Genomic DNA, 22,011 nt, shown 5'->3' on the forward strand with positions numbered 1-22,011 from the left:
CGAGCCACCCTTGAGCCCACGGTCCCCAACGCCATCCTCCACGTGGGGCCAGGACTCGGGAAGGCACCTCTGTGGTGGCATGCAAATCTTTGTGAAGACATATTCAAGATCAGATAAGGATTAGAAGACGACGATCCTCGGCAGGATCCTTGCCGAGGAAGGCCACCAGACCCCCGGCAAGGCCCTTGCCGGGGACGACAGCGCGCCACGGCAAGACCCTTGTCGGGCCACCCGGCAAGGCCCTCACCAAGGACGCCAGCAGGGCCACTGCCAGGCCCGTGCCAACAAAGCTTCCACCGCTGTTCACATGCAGCTGCCAGCCCAACCAGCTGGGCGGGCACCTGCGTGGCAACATGCAGCTCCCAGGCCAACTCATCGAGCGCCTGCATGGCGGCATGCAGATCTTCGTGAAGGCTCCGCCACTGCGCCACCTCAGCTGCCTGCCTGCCTACATGGCACCACGCACCTCACCGGCCAGGGCGCGTGTCAAGGCGAGGAGGAGCGGCGACGGACGGGACGGGCCTCGCCCGCGTCCCCAATAAAGCAAGGGGACACCTAAGCTATGCATTAAATACGTCTTGTCCTGTAATTCGAGCGATAAGCTCAGGGCACTGTACGCCTTTCCACCTCCTGTGTGCCACTGTCGCAGCCCCTTCCGACTATAAAAGGAGGCCCATGGCATACTGGAGAAGGATTCGGCTCTTTCGAACCACACACTGACCACAGCTAGTTCAAGAGCTCAAGAACTCTCTGAAATACACCCACCAAAGCAGGACTAGGGTTTTACGCATCCTCGCGGCCCAAACCTGGGTAAACGATCCTTGTGCTGTCTACTAGCCCTGCTCTTCTCGCAACCCCGCTCCCCGGCAACCGTAGTAGGAATTCTTGTGATCCCATAGGTGTCGTTTCACACCGACACATCAGATCCGACGGTATGGTCTCGATGAGATAAAAACGGCTTTCATCACTCCATTCGGATGCTTCTGTTATGTCACCATGCCATTCGGCCTGAAGAACGCCGGAGCCACATTCATGAGGATGATTCAGAAGTGTCTGCACACACAAATCAGTCGGAATGTGGAAGCATACATGGATGACATTGTGGTCAAGTCACGAAAGGGTTCCGACCTGCTGGCTGACCTTGCTGAAACTTTTGCCAACCTCAAAAGGTATGATATCAAGCTTAATCCTTCAAAATGTACATTCGGAGTTCCTGGCGGAAAGTTGCTCGGCTTCCTCGTTTCCGAACAAGGGATCGACGCAAACCCAGAGAAAGTTGGTGCCATACTCCGGATGAAGCGCCCTGTGCGTATACACGATGTCCAGAAGCTTACTGTTTGTTTGTCCGCCTTGAGTCAATTCATTTCTCGCCTCGATGAAAAGGCATTGCCTCTTTACCGACTGATGAAAAAATCTGATAAGTTCGAGTGGACTCCTGAAGCTGATGCAGCTTTTGCAGAACTCAAAGCCCTGCTTTCCACGCAGCCGTGCTCGCTGCCCCAATCAGCAAAGAGCCTTTACTGCTTTATATTGCAGCCACTGGACAAGTTGTCAGTACAGTACTCACGGTCGAGCGAGAAGAAGAAGGAAAAGGTTATAAAGTTCAGCGCCCAGTATACTATGTTTCTGAAGTTCTGACTCCATCGAACCAAAGATATCCACATTATCAGAAGCTTGTTTATGGGATTTACATGACCATGAAGAAGGTTGCACACTATTTCTCTGATCATTCCATTACAGTCATCAGCGACGCACCATTCTCAGAGATTTTGAACAACAGAGATGCAACTGGTCGAGTGGCAAAGTGGGCGATTGAAATCCTCCCCTTGGATATCAAGTTTGAGGCAAAGAAAGCAATCAAGTCCCAAACAATAGCAGATTTCCTCGCCCAGTGGGTTGAACAGCAACTGCCGACTCAGATTCACTCGGAGCATTGGACCATGTTCTTCGATGGATCCAAGATGTTAAATGGTTCCGGTGCTGGGGTGGTATTGGTATCCCCCCGAGGCGACAAAGTCAGCTATGTTCTCCAGACTCATTTTGACTCCTCCAATAACGAAGCTGAATATGAAGCACTTCTGTACGGGTTGCGTATGGCCATTTCACTCGGCGTCCGTCGCCTCATGGTCTACGGCGACTCGGATTTAGTGGTCAATCAAGTGATGAAGGAGTGGGACGTCAGAAGCCCAGCTATGACTGGCTATTGTAATGCAGTGAGAAAGTTAGAGAAGAAGTTTGAGGGGTAGAGCTCCATCACATACCCCGACTGAAAAATCAAGCAGCCGATGATCTGGCAAAGATAGGTTCCAAGAGGGAGGCCATTCCCAGCAATGTGTTCTTGGAACATATTCATACACCTTCAGTTCAAGAAGATCCTTTCACTGAAGAGCCCCCGCAACCAAAGAGTGCCACTGATCCGACTGAAGTCGAAGTCCCAGCCGTGGTCGACTTGATCATGGAGGTTTTGGTCATCACTCCTAATTGGACTATGCTGTACATTTCATACATTCTTAGGAAAGAACTCCCAGAGGATGAGGAAGAGGCCCGACAGATCGTCCGTTGATTCAAAGCCTTCACTGTGATAAAGGGACAGATGTTCAGAGAAAGTGTGACTGGAGTTTGCCAGAAGTGCATAACACCAGAAGAAGGTCGAGTGATCCTTAACGACATCCACTCGGGGACCTGTGGTCACCATGCGTCCTCTCGGACCATTGTGGCCAAAGCATACTGAGCGGGGTTTTATTGGCCACGAGCAAATGAGATGGCAAAATAAATAGTCGACAAATGTGAAGGTTGCCAATTTTACTCCAACATGTCTCACAAGCCTGCATCAGCCCTGAAGACCATTCCACTCATCTGGCTCTTTACTGTTTGGGGATTGGATATGGTGGGACCACTGAGAACTGGTAGGAGCGGCTTCACTCATGTGCTCGTGGCAGTCGACAAGTTCACCAAATGGATCGAAGCTAAGCCTATCAAAAGTCTTGAAGCCAGTACTGCTGTCAGCTTCGTCACAGAGTTAACATTCAGATATGGTGTTCCGCACAGCATCATCACTGACAATGGGTCGAACTTCGATTCTGATGAGTTCAGAGCCTTCTGTGCTTCCCAAGGTACTCGAGTCGACTATGCTTCAGTCGCCCACCCCCAGTCGAATGGACAAGCTGAAAGAGCAAACGGATTGATTCTCAAAGGACTGAAACCCCGACTGATGCGTGATCTCAAGCACGCAGCAGGCGCCTGGGTCGATGAACTTCCATCAGTGCTTTGGGGATTGAGGACAACTCCCAATCGGTCGACTGGCCGAACCCCATTCTTCTTGGTCTATGGAGCTGAGGCTGTACTTCCGAGTGACTTGCTCCACAATGCACCCCGAGTCGAGCTTTTCTCAAAGGATGAAGCAGAACAGGCAAGGCAAGACGCAGTTGACATCCTGGAAGAGGAAAGAGAGATGGCCTTGATCCGGTCGACCATCTATCAGCAAGACCTGCGTCGATTCCACGCCAGAAACGTGAGGGGTCGAGCATTTCAAGAGGGAGACTTGGTTCTTCGAGTGGATCAACAGAAACCACACAAGCTTGCTCCTGCTTGGGAAGGCCCCTTCATCATCACAAGAGTGCTCCACAATGGAGCATACCACCTTTACAATGTCGAGCACAAGAAAGACGAGCCACGCGCTTGGAATGCGGAGTTGCTCCGCCCCTTTTATACTTAAAAGAATTCAGATGTAAAAAGAAATACCTTCTAGTTTGATTATCAAAGACACAGTTTTACAGTCTCCTAAATGTTTGTTGTTTCTTTGTTATATATTTCAAATCCCCCAGTGGGTGACTTAGCTGCGAATCCGTTTCGCCTAAGTTTAAAAAATCCTACCGAGTGGTGAGATGGCCTCTCACTCGGGGGCTTAGCTGCAAATCCGTTTCGCCTAAGTTTAAAAAATCCTACCGAGTGGTGAGCAAGCCTCTCACTCGGGGGCTTAGCTGCGAATCCGTTTCGCCTAAGTTTAAAAAATCCTACCGAGTGGTGAGCAAGCCTCTCACTCGGGGGCTTAGCTGCAGTCCAGTACTCGCCTAAGTTTGAAAAATCCCACCGAGTGGTGAGCAACCCTCCCACTCGGGGACTTAGCTGCAGTCCAGTACTCGCCTAAGTTTGAAAAATCCTACCGAGTGGTGAGCAAGCCTCCCACTCGGGGGCTTAGCTGTAGTCCAGTACTCGCCTAAGTTTGATAAATCCTACCGAGTGGTGAGCAAGCCTCTCACTCGGGTGCTTAGCTGCGAATCCGTTTCGCCTAAGTTTAAAAAATCCTACCGAGTGGTGAGCAAACCTCCCACTCGGGGGCTTAGCTGCAGTCCAGTACTCGCCTAAGTTTGAAAATTCCTACCGAGTGGTGAGCAAGCCTCTCACTCGGGGGCTTAGCCGCGAATCCGTTTCGCCTAAGTTTAAAAAATCCTACCGAGTGGTGAGGAAGCCTCTCACTCGGGGGCTTAGCTGCAGTCCAGTACTCGCCTAAGTTTGAAAAATCCTACCGAGTGTTGAGCAACCCTCCCACCCGGGGGCTTAGCTGCAGTCCAGTACTCGCCTAAGTTTGAATAATCCCACCGAGTGGTGAGCAACCCTCCCACTCGGGGGCTTAGCTGCAGTCTAGTACTCGCCTAAGTTTGAAAAATCCCACCGAGTGGTGAGCAACCCTCCCACTCGGGGGCTTAGCGGCAGTCCAGTACTCACCTAAGTTTGAAAAATCCCACCGAGTGGAGAGCAACCCTCCCACTCAGGGGCTTAGCTGCAGTCCAGTACTCGCCTAAGTTTGAAACGTCATCCCTATCCGCAAGGACAACCAGGTACAGGTCGACTGCAACCTCCTCTTCGGAGCTGCGCCACAAATACAATGTGCGCTCCATCCTTATCCGCAAAGACGACGAGGTGCAGGTCGACTACAACCTTCTCCTCGGAGCTGCGCCACAAGTATAACGTACGCTCCATCCTCATCCGCAAGGACGACGAGGGGCAGGTTGACTGCAACCTTCTCTTCGGAGCTGCGCCACAAATACAATGTGCGCTCCATCCTTATCCGCAAGGACGACGAGGTGCAGGTCGACTGCTACCTTCTCCTCAGATCTGCGCCACGAGTATAACGTGCACTCCATCCTTATCCAGAAGAATGACGAGGTGCAGGTCGACTGGAACCTCTTCCTCAGAGCTGCATCTCAAGTACAAAAAAATATTCCGAGTGAAGAACAAATTCCACTCGAAGGCAAACACAAGCATATTCGGAGATAAACCAAATTCAGATACATCCTAAGGTTCTGACCGCGGATTAAAGTACTCAGGCATCAAGCCCAGAGGAGTTTAACGGTTACAAAATCAGTCGGAATTCCGAGGCAAATTTAAAGTGAGGCATAAAAGTTTGTTCACTCTGCAGGAGGAGGGCTGGCAGGCTCGACGAATTCGTCGAGGTCGATTCCGTCGGCAATCCGAGTGGTAGCAGCAATGAAGGTCTCCATGAAAGATTGGAAGTCGTGCTTCTTGGTGTTGGTAACCTTGATCACTGCCAGCTTCTCTTCTCGCGCTTCCTTGCAGTGGACACAAACCAAGGACAGAGCCACATCAGCGCCGCACCGGGCAGAAGACTTCTTCCATTCTTGCACTCGACCGGGAATCTCATTAAGTCGAGTCATCAGAGACTCGAGGTCATTCGGGAGCGTTGCCCCTGGCCAGAGTGTTATGTCGATCCGTGACATTGCGACTTTCAGTCGGGCAAGATAATCAGCAACACCAGCAACACGGGATTCCAATCGGAGTACATTCATGGCAGCCTCGTCTTTCACTTGAGAATGGATGGGGTCCAAGCTTGTCTCAACTCGCCCAGTCTCTTCCTCGAAGTTCTTGCAAAATTCTGCACACACAATTCAAAGATGAGTCAGTGGTTGTATATCGAGTCGACAGTAACAAGTCAGTCGAGCCGAAGAAAATACCTTCAAGCATGACGAACAGCTTCTTGGCAAGACCTCCCAGATAATTCTCCAGATCGTCCCTCTTGCGAGCAATGCCTTCCATCTTCTCGTTCAGATTGTTCTTGTCCTTCTTCAGGCGAGTCGCTTCCTTATTGGCTTCATTAGGGGCGGTTTTCAACTTGGTGTTTTCTTCCTCCAGTTTCCCGACTGAAGCTAGCTTCTGTTCGGCGAGCGCAGTTTTCTCGTCAGTTGCTTTCTGTGCGGCCGCAAGGTCTTGGTCCTTTTTCGCCAGAGCTTGGTTTATTTTCCCTGAAAGAAACAATGCTCGGTTCAGAAAAAGCAAAATAAAATCCGGTTCAGAGACAAATCAGTCGGCAAGTTTGTCTTACCGGCAGCTTCATCCTTGGCCTTCTGCAGGTTTGTCTTGGCCAGTTCCAGATCGAGGTTGAGTTGAATATGTTTCTTCTCCAATTCAGCAAAACGGACTCCGAGTTCACAAGATTTCTGTAATCAAGAGATAGTCAATCGACAGATGGAATGATTAGTTGCTTCAGAACAATGGTCTGATAAATCCAAGTTGTTTTCAGACCGTAGTCGACTGCCCGCAGTCGACCACGGTCTCGGGGACAACACCCAGTGGGTGCACTTAGCGTGCCCCCACTGGTCTAGTTTCCACTCGACATGGTCTGTCCAGGTTGAGTGTAAAGAAAAACAACATTATTCTCAGACCGTAGTCGACTGCCCGCAGTCGACCACGGTCTCGGGGACTACACCCGTGGGTGCACTTAGCGTGCCCCCATTGGTTCAGATTCCACTCGACATGGTCCGTCCAGACCGAGTGGAAAATTCAGCTTCTCATACCATAGTCGACTACCCGCAGTCAACTATGGTCTCGGGGACTACACCCAGTGGGTGCACTCAGTGTGCCCCCATTAGTTCAAAGATCCGATCGACACAACCTAGTCGACTCAAGATACAAGTTTGCTCAGTGGCAAATCAAAACACCCACTGGGGGTACGGATGCGAAGCGCAGACAGATGAAAAGATTCTTCGAAGAAAGTTTTCAGGTAGCATATCCTAACAGAACAAGCTAAAAGAGTCAGTCGGCAATCTGCTAACCTGGACGTTGCTCTGGAGAGCGGAGCTGGCGTCATAAGCAGCTTGGCTAGCTTCCCGCACCATCTTCATCTTCTCCATCATGATGCCCACCTGGCTCATAGCCTCTTTGGCAGCACCCACCTGGTCCTCTGGGACATGATGTGCAGCAAAAAGTGAAGGTGGATCGGCGAGAGTCTGCGCGGCTGACGCTGAAGGCTGAGCACTCGACAGTGGTATGGCGAAGGAGACGGAAGTCCGATTGGCATCGCCGGCGTCCTGGATTACCGGTTCCGCCACCGGCGTCGACTGAGGCATCATGCGAGCGGACGTTTTCCTGCTTCTTCTTCCCAAGGGCCTCTGTGGCTCGTCCTCGTCGTCGTGAGGGAGATCAATGATGTTGAGAGGAGCTGTAAAAAGATCAGTAGCCAAAAATTCATCCTCGTTGGTTATACCACAGTTCAATCGACAAAGCAAGGACAAGATCACGAAGATTATACCTGGGTTGGAGGTGACCGCATCTTCCATATCCTCATCCTCGTTTTTGTAAGCAAAGGTCCCAGAGGTAGCAGCACTGCTAGTTTCAAGATTCGTTCGGTCAAACCAAGAAAAAATAGACAACACAGAATTTCGGGTAAAACTGAAGACAGGACACTTATGCAGAGGCAACATGGATATCGATTTTGATTTTGGGCAGAGCCTTTCGAGTCTTCTGCGGTACAACCTTGGATTGTTTCAGAGCCTTTTCAGTCGGCGCCGGAGAAGACGTCCGAGGACGCTTTGACGACTGCCCAGTCTGAACGGCTACCTTGTCGCGGGCGCTTGCCGGGTCGTGGGTGAGCTTGGATCGCCTTTCCCTACGGGGAGGTGAGTCAACCTCTTCTTCATCACTCGGGTCTGAGCTCTCCTCATCCCCTTCACCATCCGAATGCCACTCGCTGCTCTCGCCTCCGCTCGCCTCCCCCTCCGGGTCCTGCTCCTGCTCTCCGTTGGGCATCGAATACATCTCAGTAAGAGCCTGGAAGACAACAAGCAAGACAAAAGTCAGTCGGTTAATTGCAAGCAGTTACATGATAAATCAAGATAACACTCGGCAATTCAGAGTTGGACCTTGTCTGTTTGGTGCGATTTGTCGAGTGGAGGGACTCTCCTGGCCCCCTGGGGTTATCTTTGTTGCCAGTGATACCCCTCAACCACTTCTCCACCGTATCCTCATCGACTTCTTCTGGATGGATCCGAGTGGAATCGTCAATGCCCGAATACATCCACATCGGGTGTTCACGGGCTTGAAGCGGCTGAATGCGTCGCCTGAGGAAGACTTCCAACAGATCCATGCCCGTCACGCAATCACGGATGAGCTGGACCACTCGCTCGACCAGCACCTTCACCTCTGCTTTCTCCCCCGGGGTCACTTTCAAGGCGGAGGGCTTCTCCACTCGAGCCATGGAAAAGGGGGGAAGTCCAGTCGACTGACCTGCAGTCGGCTGGCCTTTGCAGTAAAACCAAGTTGACTGCCACCCTCGGACTGACTCGGGTAGGATTATGGCTGGGAAAGAGCTCTTACCCCTCATTTGGATTCCAAGACCCCCACACATCTGGATCACTTTTGTCCTCTCATCACTCGGGTTAGCTTTTTTGACCAACTGGGAGCGACATGTGAAAATGTGCTTGAAGAGGCCCGGTGTGGTCGACAACCCAAGAAATTCTCGCACATAAACACGAAAGCGGCAAGATACACGATGGTGTTGGGGGAAAAGTGATGAAGTTGTGCTCCGAAGAAGTTCAAGAAAGCTCGGAAAAAAGGATGCGGAGGCAAAGAAAACCCGTGGTCGACGTGGGTGGCGAGGAGGACGCACTCACCCTCCTGCGGTCGGGGCTCAGTCTCGTCCGCCGGGAGCCGCGCGGATCCGTGGGGGATCAATCCCTCCTCAGCCAGATCGTCAATGTCGTCCTGGCGAATCGTCGACCGGATCCAATCTCTCTGGATCCAGCCGCGCAGCAGACCGGACCTCGATGAAGATCCGCTTCGGCTAGACTTCTTCCCCTTCGCCTTCGCTGTCGTCTTCATCGCGCGCTCCAAAGCCACCGTCTTCTCCTTCCCCATCGCCGCGGACGGAGCTCGAACAGAGCAGCGGCATCGGAGGAAGAGCGGATGCGGTGGAGAAAACGGAGAAGGAAGAGGAAGAATGGGAACGCACTGTTCAAAAACCCCGGACCGACGCCATATATGAGGTTGCTTCCGAGTGACTGGCCTGTGGACCCGGGCGATCTTATCAAATTCCGCAACACTCGCGCGAGCGATACGTGGCGAAAAAGGCGGCACGGAAATCGAGGCGGCCTTGCCTTATCCAACCCGATTGCTGCGGCCTCCTCCGCCCTGCGCGCTTCCCAAAAATTCAAATCCCACGAGATCCGTGGGCAATAGAGCAACCTGTCAGACGGAAGATTTTCTCCATATCAACGCTCGAAGCTTTTCAGCAAAAGTTCACTCGACAAAACCAAGAATGGATCAAGGCGACAGAAAAAGAAGTTGGTGTCACCGTGTTGATTCATTGATCCCAACAAGACACTTCCGAAGCGCGGAAGTTGAATCGAGAATATTTTCAACTCCTTCTCCATTCAAACCCTGAACCATTCGGGGGCTAATGATGAAGCCATGTACCTAGGGTAGGTTCATAGGCCTGACCTGGACACCCTACCCAAGGACATCACCCAAAGCCAGAAGCATTCAAAGGGTACCATCATCCACTCGACCAGAGACAGTCCACTTGGAAGAATCAATGTCACTCGACCGTCACAGAAACCACTCGACGTACAGAAGATCTAAAGTCACTCTACACAGCAACGGTCGGGCGTTTACTCATAGACTTAATTATCATTTATAACACTTTATTGCGGGCGTTACCTGTAACACTTCCTCTTTATGAACATTGAACCCTGCGTAACGGAGGGGAGCTGGGGTCCTGGCGCACTCTATATAAGCCACCCCCCTCCTCCGGGACAAGGGTTCGCACCCCCTGTAACTCACACACGCATAATCCAGTCGACCGCCTCCGGGCTCCGAGACGTAGGGCTATTACTTCCTCCGCGAAGGGCCTGAACTCGTAAATCTCGTGTGTACAACTTTGCCATAGCTAGGATCTTGCCTCCTCATACCTACCCCCATTCTACTGTCAGTGTTAGATCCACGACAGATGACCCACTGGCCGGGTTACTCACACAATTCCAATGGGATCATTGATAACCCGCCATGGTGGACTTCAACCATCCGTGGATTCATATCGCGTTATTAACGCTAAAGATATACGATGAGTGCTGCGAAGATCATCAACTCACTACCTTGACTCCAGCTTTAACATATTACATCGTTTCGCTGTTCAACTATATGTCCGTGTACATCACGGTCAAATATGGCGAATCTCAAGCCAACTCCTCGAGTCGTCTTAAGACTCGGGGGCAACAATGATATGACTCAGCAAGTCTTGCCAGTTTCAGCAAATACAAGTGCCCCAGGACGTTGAAGGGAAAGATAACTCGGCCCCGGAGGCTACTGTTATATTGATGAAAATTTAAAGGCCGTCAGAAATATTTCCGGCTTAAAAAGTATATGACAATCACAAAATCTCGGCTGAATGAAGGAGTTTCGGGTCATCAGGAAAGATTCCGGTTGAAAATCCGGTTCAAGGGAAATATGTCTTCCACAAAGTTTTGAAGCTCTCAATATCCGGTTTAAAATTCCGGGTCAAAAAGAATAATGAATCTTCATCAACAATTATAATCACTTGGGGGCTCTGGTCGTATCCAAACCATAGCTTATACCCTGTTGATTGGTGTAAGGCCACCAGGATAATCACTTGGGGGCTTGGTCGTATTCGAACCATAGCTTATGCCCTCTTGATTGGTGTAAGGCCACTAGGATAATCACTTGGGGGCTTGGTCATATTCGAACCATAGCTTATACCCTCTTGATTGGCGTAAGGCCACCCAGATAATCACTTGGGGGCTTGGTCGTATTCGAACCATAGCTTATACCCTCTTGATTGGCGTAAGGCCACCAGGATGATCACTTGGGGGCTTTGGTCATATTTGAACCAAAGCTTATACCCTCTTGATCGGCGTAAGGCCACCAGGATGATCACTTGGGGGCTTTGGTCGTATCCGAACCATGGCTTAAACCCTCTTGATCGGTGCAATACCACAATTATGACTACTTAAATCCTCTTGATTTTTTAGGTTTATTTGATGAGGTTTATAATGCTTTATGATTATAATTCACCGGTGTTTATTAACCCGGCCTGGCTTTCGACTATAAGTCGCCAGTATATATTTGGATTGTGCCATTGGAATCATGCGCTTATAAATCATTGGATTATATTATTCAAATTTTTAATAGCCAACATGGCTGGATTTTTATTATGGTTACCAATAAACAGTATTATGATTGAGGTTTTCAAAAAGTTGCTTTAGCGCAATGGATATTATTTTATCAATGGATATGATTTATTCTACAATGGAAGGAATAGCCCCGAGTCGCTGCAGGCTTACGACCCGGCACTTTGGGGCTACATTATTCAAGTTGAAGATTACATCAAATATGCAAGTCTCATGTCGCTGCAAGCATGCACCATGACACTTGGGGGCTAATGCAAAGTCATTTTTAGTAGCCTTATTGAAGACACGACTCATCACATCATAATGAGCCGGCCCTTGGGGGCTACCAATTGCTCCTGTCAACAATTCAAGGCACACAAGTTAAATCCATTATATTGAAGGGTCCATTGCTTAGTTGATAAAGCACAAAGCTCTTAACCTTGTGGATGTGGGTTCAAGCCCTACGATGGAGGCTACATTATAAGATGTTATTTTCATTGAATTATATATCAAGTCCCAGCTCAGTATTACCTTAATGACCCGGCCCTTGGGGGCTACACATCACTGCTCAAATCTACATGATTATATTTACAAAGTCCCTGCTCATTATTGCGTAATGACCCGGCCCTTGGGGGCTACACTAGTTGAAGTTTTTATGAGCATAAGGCAATTTCAAGTCCCAGGTTGCTGCAAGCATGACAACCCGGCACTTGGGGGCTACATATGTGGAATACTCAGTTTATGACTAATGACTGAGATGAACAAATCGGTTTTCTTCAAGGCGGTGACATTTATATTGAAGCAAGTCTTAAGCTATTGCTACGCTACCTTCTTAAGACTTGGGGGTTACAAGTGATAGGCATATAAGAGGTATATTTTCAAGCTTGATGTTAACTACAATTATGACCCGGTGCCATCAATATTTATAAACCGGGAATTTTGGCAATGATAAACCGACAAGTTCTACATCCTTAAACCGGCTGAGATCAGATGAGTATTTCAAGGACCAATATTTCTGTTAAGCATTGGGATTATTCTTCATAATATTTTTCTGTGACAAACCAATGTCAGCAAATTCATTAAGAAGCTGGCCTATTGACCCGGATTTTCTAGAACAAGGAAATGACAAGGATTAAGGATGACCAGGATCAGTTTAACATGGATAAATCCAAATTAAACTGGGGGCTAATGTCGGGTATATACCCCGGAGTATGACCCGGCCAGAGTTATAACCCGGCTGGGACTTGGTAAACCGACAGAGAGTTAAGACAGATGGTTAAGGTAGACAGTTAAGACAGATAGTTAAGACAGATGGTAAACCGGCAGGAAGTCATAACCCGGCAGACAATCATAACCCAGCAGACAATCATAACTCGACAGACAATCATAACCCGGCAGACAGTCATAACCCGCAGACAGTCATAACCCAGCAGACAGTGTCGCCTGGGGTTAATAAGCCCGAGACGTTATGAAGCCCAAGATGTTAAGAAGCCCATGAAGAGAAGTCAGAATAGTTTAAGTCTTAATCCGAGTTGGACTCCATATGTAACCTGCCCCTTCAACTTATATAAGGAGGGGCAGGGCACCCCAAGAGGGGGGAGAGAATAATCTTAAGGGTTAGACATAATTGGGAGAGACGGTTTACGGCGACTCCCTCATGAGCATAATGAGACCTAGCCACAAACAGCCTGTAGGGCTATTACCGGACGATGTTTCCCGGGGCCCAAAGCTGTCAAAATCCTTGTCTTCTATGTTGATCCGCTTGGCGTCTCTCATCCCTATCAACCCCTCTCAAGCTACCACATAGATGCGTTGGACTCACAACTAAGTCCTCACACTAGGACATCTGACGTGACAATTCCACGATAGGAGGGGTGTGGCGTACCGCAAAACGGAGGAAACGGACTTGTGTTGGAGCGCTACGGTCGAAACGGGGGTCCTGTTCATCGGGAGGCGTGTGGCGTACCGCAAAACGGGACTCCACGGGATACTGTTCATCTCCACCGTCAACCTCCTCCAGCCTCCACGGGCTACTGTTCATCCACCGTCGACCTCCTCCAGCCTCCACCGGCGACTGTTCATCCATGGGCTCATGTTCATCCAGGCTCCACTGCGCACTCCTCCACCGGCTACTGTTCAACCTGCCCTCTCCACGCGGTCCTGTTCAACCACCCCTCCACGGGGCTACTGTTCATACAACCCTCCACCGGCTACTATTCATCCAGCCCTCCACGGGGTCGTCCTGTTCATCCAGCCCTCTACGGGGTCGTCCTGTTCATCCAGCCCTCCACGGGGTCCTATTCATCCAGCCCTCCACGGGGTCCTGTTCATCCACCGGCTCGATCGATCGGGGTACTGTTCATCCAACCCCCCACCGAGAACTGTTCATCCAAACCCCCCAACAACGCTCACTTTTCATCCAGAGGCAGCATCGATCGGCTTCAGTTAGCAGCAGTAGCAAAGGAATCACTCGGGTTCAGTTAACAGCAAGGGATCGATCGATCGCTCGGGTTCAGTAACCCGTAGCCTGCAGTGCAATCGCTCGGGTTTAGTTAGAGCCCAACGCCTCGCACACACGCGCGTACGTATGAGAGAAACGCGCATCGCTCGGCCCCCAACCACCCACTGTAACCAGGAACTCCCTGATAATTTCCTCGCCCTCGCTTCTACCATGGTTTTTTCCGTCATGGACGGCCCAAAGAATGTCATGCAGCTGCGTCTCCGGCCTGCCCATGACGAAAAGCCCATTTTCTGTCATGATTTTTTGTCATAGAGGTAGGAGCCCAACACATCTATGATGATACCGTGTTTTGTTACAATTATCGTCATAGAAGTGTCATAAGTATGACATAATTTTTTTTGTTCGGCCCAAAATGTCACGGATGTGTCTTTTCTTTGTAGTGACCTACCTAGGGATTGAGCAAGATCCCTCAAGTAAGTTTTCCATCGGTGCAAAAAGGCAATAAAAATTGCTTCTAAATGTGTGAGATCATTTAGTGTAAGAGAAAATTGAGTGTTGCACGAACTTGTGATGGTGAAGAATAAAAGCGACAGACTACATAATAAAGGTCACTATCACAAGGGGCAATGCAACGTGACGTTCTTTTGCATTAAGGGGTTGAGGATACAAACAAATAAGCGCATGGCAACCTCTGCTTCCCTCTGCGAAGGGCCTATCTTTTACTTTTATGTATTTACTTTTACGAAAGAGTCAAAGTTTTCCTTCTTTTCCTTTTTATTTTTCTCCTTTGGCAAGCATCATGTGGTGAAGAAATATCTAGGCACATATGTCCAGTTGAATATAGATAGCATGAGTTATTATTGTTGACATCACCCTTGAGGTGAATACGTTGGGAGGCGAAACTATAAGCCCCTATCTTTCTATGTGTCCGGTTGAAACGTTTTGCTCATGTGTACGCGATGAGTGTTAGCAATCATACAAGACTATATGATGGTTGAGTAAGTGGACTTGCCTAAAGGCTCCGATACGTGACCCTTCCTGAAAAGATGATGAATTGTAGTTGCAAAGTTGACTGAGAACATAGTTTGTTGGTTTTTAGTAGAGTTTTTGCTTTATACTTCAATAGTGTGATGAATTGTCACTTATTCATGAGAAGTCTATGATAAGAGCTTTATGACAAGAGTCTTATGCTTAAGTTTGTTGTTGTTATAATAATGAACATGATGCTTCTATGTCTGTATTTTGTTTTTATCGACTCCTCTCTCTCAAAGCATGTGGACATGTTTTTTGATTTCGGTTTTCGCTTGAGGACAAGCGAGGTCTAAGCTTGGGGGAGTTGATACGTCCATTTTGCATCATGTTTTCTTACTATTATTTAAGATGTTTTTATCCATAATAATGCTTTTTGGAGTAATTCTAATGCCTTTTCTCTCATAATATGCAAGGTATACACAAAGAGGGAGAATTCCGGCACCTGGAAATCTAGACCTGGAAAAGCTACGTCAGGCCACCTATTATGCACAACTCCAAACAAGCTGAAACTTCATGGAGATTTTTTATCAAATATATGAGGAATATTGGAGCAAATAACTACCAGAGGGGCCCAGTGATACGTCTCCAATGTATCTATAATTTTTTATTGTTCCATGCTGTTATATTATCAATCTTGGATGTTTTATAATCATTTTATAGTCATTTTATATCATTTTTTGGTACTAACATATTGACATAGTGCCAAGGGCCAGTTGCTGTTTTCTGCATGTTTTTTACATCGCAGGAAATCAATACCAAACGGAGTCCAAATGCAACAAAACTTTATGGAGATTTTTTTGGACTAGAAGACACCTAATGGGCCAAGGCTATGCCTGGGGGGTGCTCCGAGGAGAGCACAACCCACCAGGGCGCGCCAGGAGGCCCAGGCGCGCCCTGGTGGGTTATGCCCACCTCGGGTGCCCCTCGGACCACCTCTTTGCTCTATAAATACCCCAATATTCCAGAAACCCTAGGGGAGTCGACGAAAATCAATTCCAACCGCCGCAGAGTCTAGAACCATCAGATCCAATCTAGACACCATCACGGATGGGGTTCACCACCTCCATTGGTGCCTCTCCGACAATGCGTGAGTAGTTATTTGTAGACCTTCGGGTCCGTAGTTAGTAGCTAGATGGCTTCCTCTCTCCGCTCAATTCTCAATACAATGGTCTCTTGGAGATCCATATCAAAAGGCATGGACATGATGTACAGGTAAAGCATGACAAAACATGAACACTGAACTATCTTCAGAAATCAATAGAACATGCTCAAAAGGACATGGCAAGATTGCAAATAATAACAGTTTCACAGACTTGGCAGAAATCACTGGACATGGCAGAAATAACATCAGGTTGCAAAGTTTAGAGCTATCAAACAACATTCTACAGGAACAGATCATAGCAAACAAAGGCATGGTATGAATCTACTAATTGCATAGAACAAACGTCCCTTATTGATCACGAGCAAAAAAAGGCACAGAAGATATGATGGCACCCATGTAAACATAGCAAGTGATATGACAGATTCAGACTTGGTGAAAATAACAGCCCAAGGCAGGAACAACGATAAGTGGGCATCTTGGTGAGCTTGTACCACTCACCACATAGCATTACATGGCATGACAAGGCATCCAACAGTAAGATGGAATAATTATGAAGCTAAGAATGGAAAGAGCAAGTTCATAGGGTGCATGGATCACTAGCAAAACACATGTCAAAACTGAACTTCATGTGAACAGGCTGACAGCAACATTATTTAGCATGTTGAGAGCAAGATTACAACAAGCTACAGCAGGCTATAAATGTAAACAAGGGCATGAAAGAATAGAGCATAACATGTATAACTTAACATCCTTAGTGAACAGCTCCATATTATGCATAGAACGACTAGTAGCAGCAGGTTTACATGGCATCACAACATAACAGACTCGGTCTTAGCAGAAATGACAAGTCACAGAAATCAGCAACATCATAGAGGCTACTTTGCATGCTTGTGCTAGTCACCACATATATCACAAAAAATATGACAAGCACCCCTGTAAAGATGACATGATGTAGTTCAAAACTCATGTAGAGGTCATGCTCATAGGATGCACACACAAAATGCAATGAAAAAGACAAATCACCAAGTTCTGTAAACAGACAGCAGTTAACATCATATAGCACTCTTGCAACGATGATTAGGGCATCAAGATGGACTCAAACAAGCATGGGACAGTGGAATGAAATGAAGAGCATCTCATGATGAACATTTGGACATATGATACAGACAAAACAGAGCAACATGCACAAAGTTAGTGTAGGTAAAACATGCACACATAAGATGATTTTCCTGGGACTTCGAAGAAAAAATACCCTCGCGAAAACGGGATCCAGGTCGGGGTAGCTCCATCTCTCGTATAGGGCAGCTCCGACGGAAGTCAACGGCGACGGGGAGGGGGCGTGGGACTCCAGCGGGGCTCGGGACGGCCGGGACTGGATAGATCGGGGCATGCGGAACCCATTCCCGGTGATGAGGCGACTTGGGGCGACGCGAGCGCCGAGATCGGGGCGGCCATGGATGCGCCTGTGAAGGTGAGAGAGAGAGAGATGCGTGAGGGAGAGAGAGAACGAGACAAAGAGAGAGCAGACGGGAGGAGGAGAGATGGCCGGCGGGGCTCGCCTGGACGGTCGCCGGCGGGAGGGACTCCGGCGGTCGCCGGCCGGAGCGATGGGAGACGAGCGGCGCGGGGCTCTGGATCGGGCTCCTCCCGGTCTGGAGCTCGCGGCCAGCGGGCACGGAGGCGCGGGGGCGCGGAGCGACGGGCGCGCGGGGCGGCGCGGTGCGGGCTCGCGGCGGTAGGGCGGACGGGCCGCGCGGGCCCGCTGCGGGCTTCGGAGGGGCGGACGGGCCGCGCGGGCCCGCTGCGGGCTTCGGCGGGCCGCGGAGGAGAGAGAGAGGACCGGCGGTGGCGGCTCAGGATTGGCAGGGAGCGACGGCGCGGACATGTCCGGCGGTGGGAGGATTTGTCCGGCGGCGCGAGGTGGAAGGAGGCTAGGGTTCATCCGGGATTTTCGGGGGAAGTCCCATATTTATAGGTAGAGGGAGGTAGGAGAGTCCAAATGGGGTGCGGTTTTCGCCCACACGATCATGATCGAACGGCGGAGAGCATGGAGGGGATTTGGATGGGCTAGGTGGGCTGTGTGAAGAGGTGCTGGGCTGCAAAGAGAAGGGGGTTTCGGGCTACGTGGTTAACCATTGGGGCATCAAACGACCTCCAAATGGAACGAAATTTGACGGGCGGTCTACCGGTGATATACCAAGGCCACTCAGCAAATCTCGCCCCATTCCGAGAACATTTTTCTCCCGCTCACGAAACAAGGTCTGAGAGGGGCGACGGGCGCGTGCGAGTGTCGGATCGCGAAACGGACAGCGGGGAAAAGGACCGGATGCAAGTTTTGAAAAACATGCAGATGAAATGCAGATGATGACATGGCAAAATGCAACACGCAAGCAAATGACATGGCAACTACGACGAATAACTGGAAGACACCTGGCGCGTCGGATCCGGGGCGTTACATACATCAACACCATAGCCTCTCCGATGTTGTGTGAGTAGTTTACCACAGACCTTCGGGTCCATAGTTATTAGCTAGATCGATTCTTCTCTCTCTTTGGATCTCAATACAAAGTTCTCCTCGATCTTCTTGGAGATCTATTCGATGTAATTCTTTTTTGCGGTGTGTTTGTCGAGATCCGATGAATTGTGGGTTTATGATCAAGATTATCGATGAACAATATTTGAATCTCCTCTGAATTCTTTTATGTATGATTTGTTATCTTTGCAAGTCTCTTCGAATTATCAGTTTGTTTTGGCCTACTACATTGATCTTTCTTGCAATGGGAGAAGTGCTTAGCTTTGGGTTCAATCTTGCGTTGCTCGATCCTAGTGACAGAAGGGGAAATGCCACGTATTGTATTGTTGCCATCGAGGATAAAAAGATGGGGTTTATATCATATTGCTTGAGTTTATCCCTCTACATCATGTCATCTTGCCTAATGCGTTACTCTATTCTTATGAACTTAATACTCTAGATGCATGCTGGATAGCGGTCGATGTGTGGAGTAATAGTAGTAGATGCAGAATGTTTCGGTCTACTTGTCGCGTACGTGATGCCTATATACATGATCATGCCTAGATATTCTCATAACTATGCACTTTTCTATCAGTTGCTCGATAGTAATTTGTTCACCCACCGTAATACTTATGCTATCTTGAGAGAACCCACTACTGAAACCTATGGCCTCGGGGTCTATTTTCCATCATATTAATCTTCCGTCAACTAGCTATTTCAGTCGCCGTTTATTTTGCAATCTTTAATCTTTATCATAAAAATACCAAAAATATTATCTTATCATCTCTATCAGATCTCACTTTTGCAAGTGGTCGTGAAGGGATTGACAACCCCTTTATCGCGTTGGTTGCAAGGTTCTTATTTGTTTGTGTAGGTACGAGGGACTTGCGTGTGGCTTCCTACTGCATTGATACCTTGGTTCTCAAAAATTCAGGGAAATACTAACGCTACTTTGCTGCATCACCCTTTCCTCTTCAAGGGAAAACCAACGCATGCTCAAGAGGTATTAAGAAGGATTTCTGGCGCCGTTGTCGGGGAGTCTACGCACAAGTCAAGACATACCAAGTACCCATCACAAACTCCTATCCCTCGCATTACATTATTTGCCATTTGCCTCTCGTTTTCCTCTCCCCCACTTCACCCTTGCTGCTTTATTCGTCCTCTCTTTCCATCCGCCTCTTTTTTCGCTTGCTTCTTGTGTCCCGTGTGCCATCATGGCTAGTCCTTTATCTACTCCTTTATCTCCTGAGAATGAAGTTCTTAATTTTAAACAAAGGGAGGGAGAAAATCTAAAAGATGCTTGGTACAGAATTTGCTATGCTCAAAAGAGATCTACTAGGAAGCAATCTACTTCTGTTCTTCTTCGCAATTTTTATGTAGGCATCACCCCTTGGAATAGATATATTCTTGACACCATTACCGAAGGGAATTTCTTGGGTAACCATACTTTTGATTCTTATAATTCTATGATAGATTTGTTTGGCCCACCACCTCTTTTGGTTAATGGAACTATTTTAACTTTGGAGCTTGTGATGCAAAGGCTTGAAATTATTGAAAATAAAGTTGCCACCATAGAGTTGATTGAAAATTTGGATAAAAATATCCACAATCAAATTAACCAATATGGATCTAAGGTAGGAGTTACTCTAAATTTTTTTAAAGAAAAGGAACCCATAGTTAACGAAAAGATAGATCAAGATTCCACAAGAATTGATAAAATTGAAGATATTATTACCAACTTACGGTCTGCGTTTTCTTCCGTGAAAAGTACTCCAAAACCTCCTAATGCTAAAATTGCCAAACTGATGTATGTTCCTAAAAATAAGGGTGAAACTTCTAGTAAGGAAAATGCGGATCTCAAATCCATAAGTGTTCACCCCAACTTTCCCGCTATCATTAAGGAACCTTTTGCTACAAATGATTTTCTCGATTTCTTTCCTAGGAGTTTGATCATTAACAAAAAGAAGGAAACTCCTAAGGGTTATAAGTGTTCTATTGAAGAATTGCCTGCCAAAGATGGCAATACCTAGATCTATCCTTGTCTTTATGCCTAGCTAGGGGCGTTAAACGATACCGCTTGTTGGGAGGCAACCCAATTTTATTTTTGTTTCTGGCTTTTTGGTTATGTTTAGAAATAAATATTTGATCTAGCCTCTGGTTAGATGTGTTTTCATGTTTTAATTAGTGTTTGTGCCAAGTAGAACCTTTGGGAAGACTTGGGTGAAGTATTTTTGATCTTGCTGTAAAAAAAAAAGAAACTTTAGCGCTCACGAGATTAGCTACAACTTTTTACTGGAGAGTGCTATTTAGTCGATTCTTTTTGAAGATGATTAATAGATAAATTTCTCATTTCCAGCAATTTATTTTAGAATTTTTGGAGTTCCAGAAGTATGCGTTTGATACAGATTACTACAGACTGTTCTTTTTTTGATAGATTCTGTTTTTCGTGTGTTGTTTGCTTATTTTGATGAATCTATGGCTAGTATCGGAGGTTATGAACCATAGAGAAGTTGGAATACAGTATGTTTAACACCAATATAAATAAAGAGTGATTTCATTACAGTACCTTGAAGTGGTGTTTTGTTTTCTTTCGCTAACGGAGCTCATGAGATTTTCTGTTAAGTTTAGTGTTGTGAAGCTTTCAACTTTTGGGTAAAGATTTGATGGATTATGGAACAAGGAGTGGCAAGAGCCTAAGCTTGGGGATGCGCAAGGCACCCCAAGGTAAAATTCAAGTACAACCAAAAGCCTAAGCTTGGGGATTCCCCGGAAGGCATCCCCTCTTTTGTCTTCGTCCATCGGTAACTTTACTTGGAGCTATATTTTTATTCACCACATGATATGTGTTTTGCTTGGAGCATCTTGTATGATTTGAGTCTTTGCTTTTTAGTTCATCACAATCATCCTTGTTGTACACACCTTTTGGGAGATACACACATTAATCGGAATTTATTAGAATACTCTATGTGCTTCACTTATATCTTTTGAGCTAAACAATTTTGCTCTAGTGCTTCCCTTATATTATTTTGAGAGTCCTTTAGAACAGCATGGTAATTTGCTTTGGCTATAAAATTAGTCCTAATATGATAGGAATCCAAGATGGATATAATGAAAACTTTCATATAAGTGCATTGAATACTAAGAGAAGTTTGATACTTGATGATTGTTTTGAGATATGGAGATAGTGATATTAAAGTTGTGCTAGTTGAGTAGTTGTGAATTTGAGAAATACTTGTGTTGAAGTTTGCAAGTCCCGTAGCAGGCATGTATGGTAAACGTTGTGTAGCAAATTTGAAACATGAGGTGTTCTTTGATTGTCATCCTTATGAGTGGCGGTCGGGGACGAGCGATGGTCTTTTCCTACCAATCTATCCCCCTAGGAGCATGCGCGTAGTGCTTGGTTTTTGATGACTTGTAGATTTTTGCAATAAGTATGTGAGTTCTTTATGACTAATGCTGAGTCCATGGATTATACACACTCTCACCC

The sequence above is a fragment of the Triticum aestivum genome, chromosome 1D (genome assembly GCF_018294505.1).
Source record: "Triticum aestivum cultivar Chinese Spring chromosome 1D, IWGSC CS RefSeq v2.1, whole genome shotgun sequence".
NCBI lineage: Eukaryota > Viridiplantae > Streptophyta > Magnoliopsida > Poales > Poaceae > Triticum > Triticum aestivum.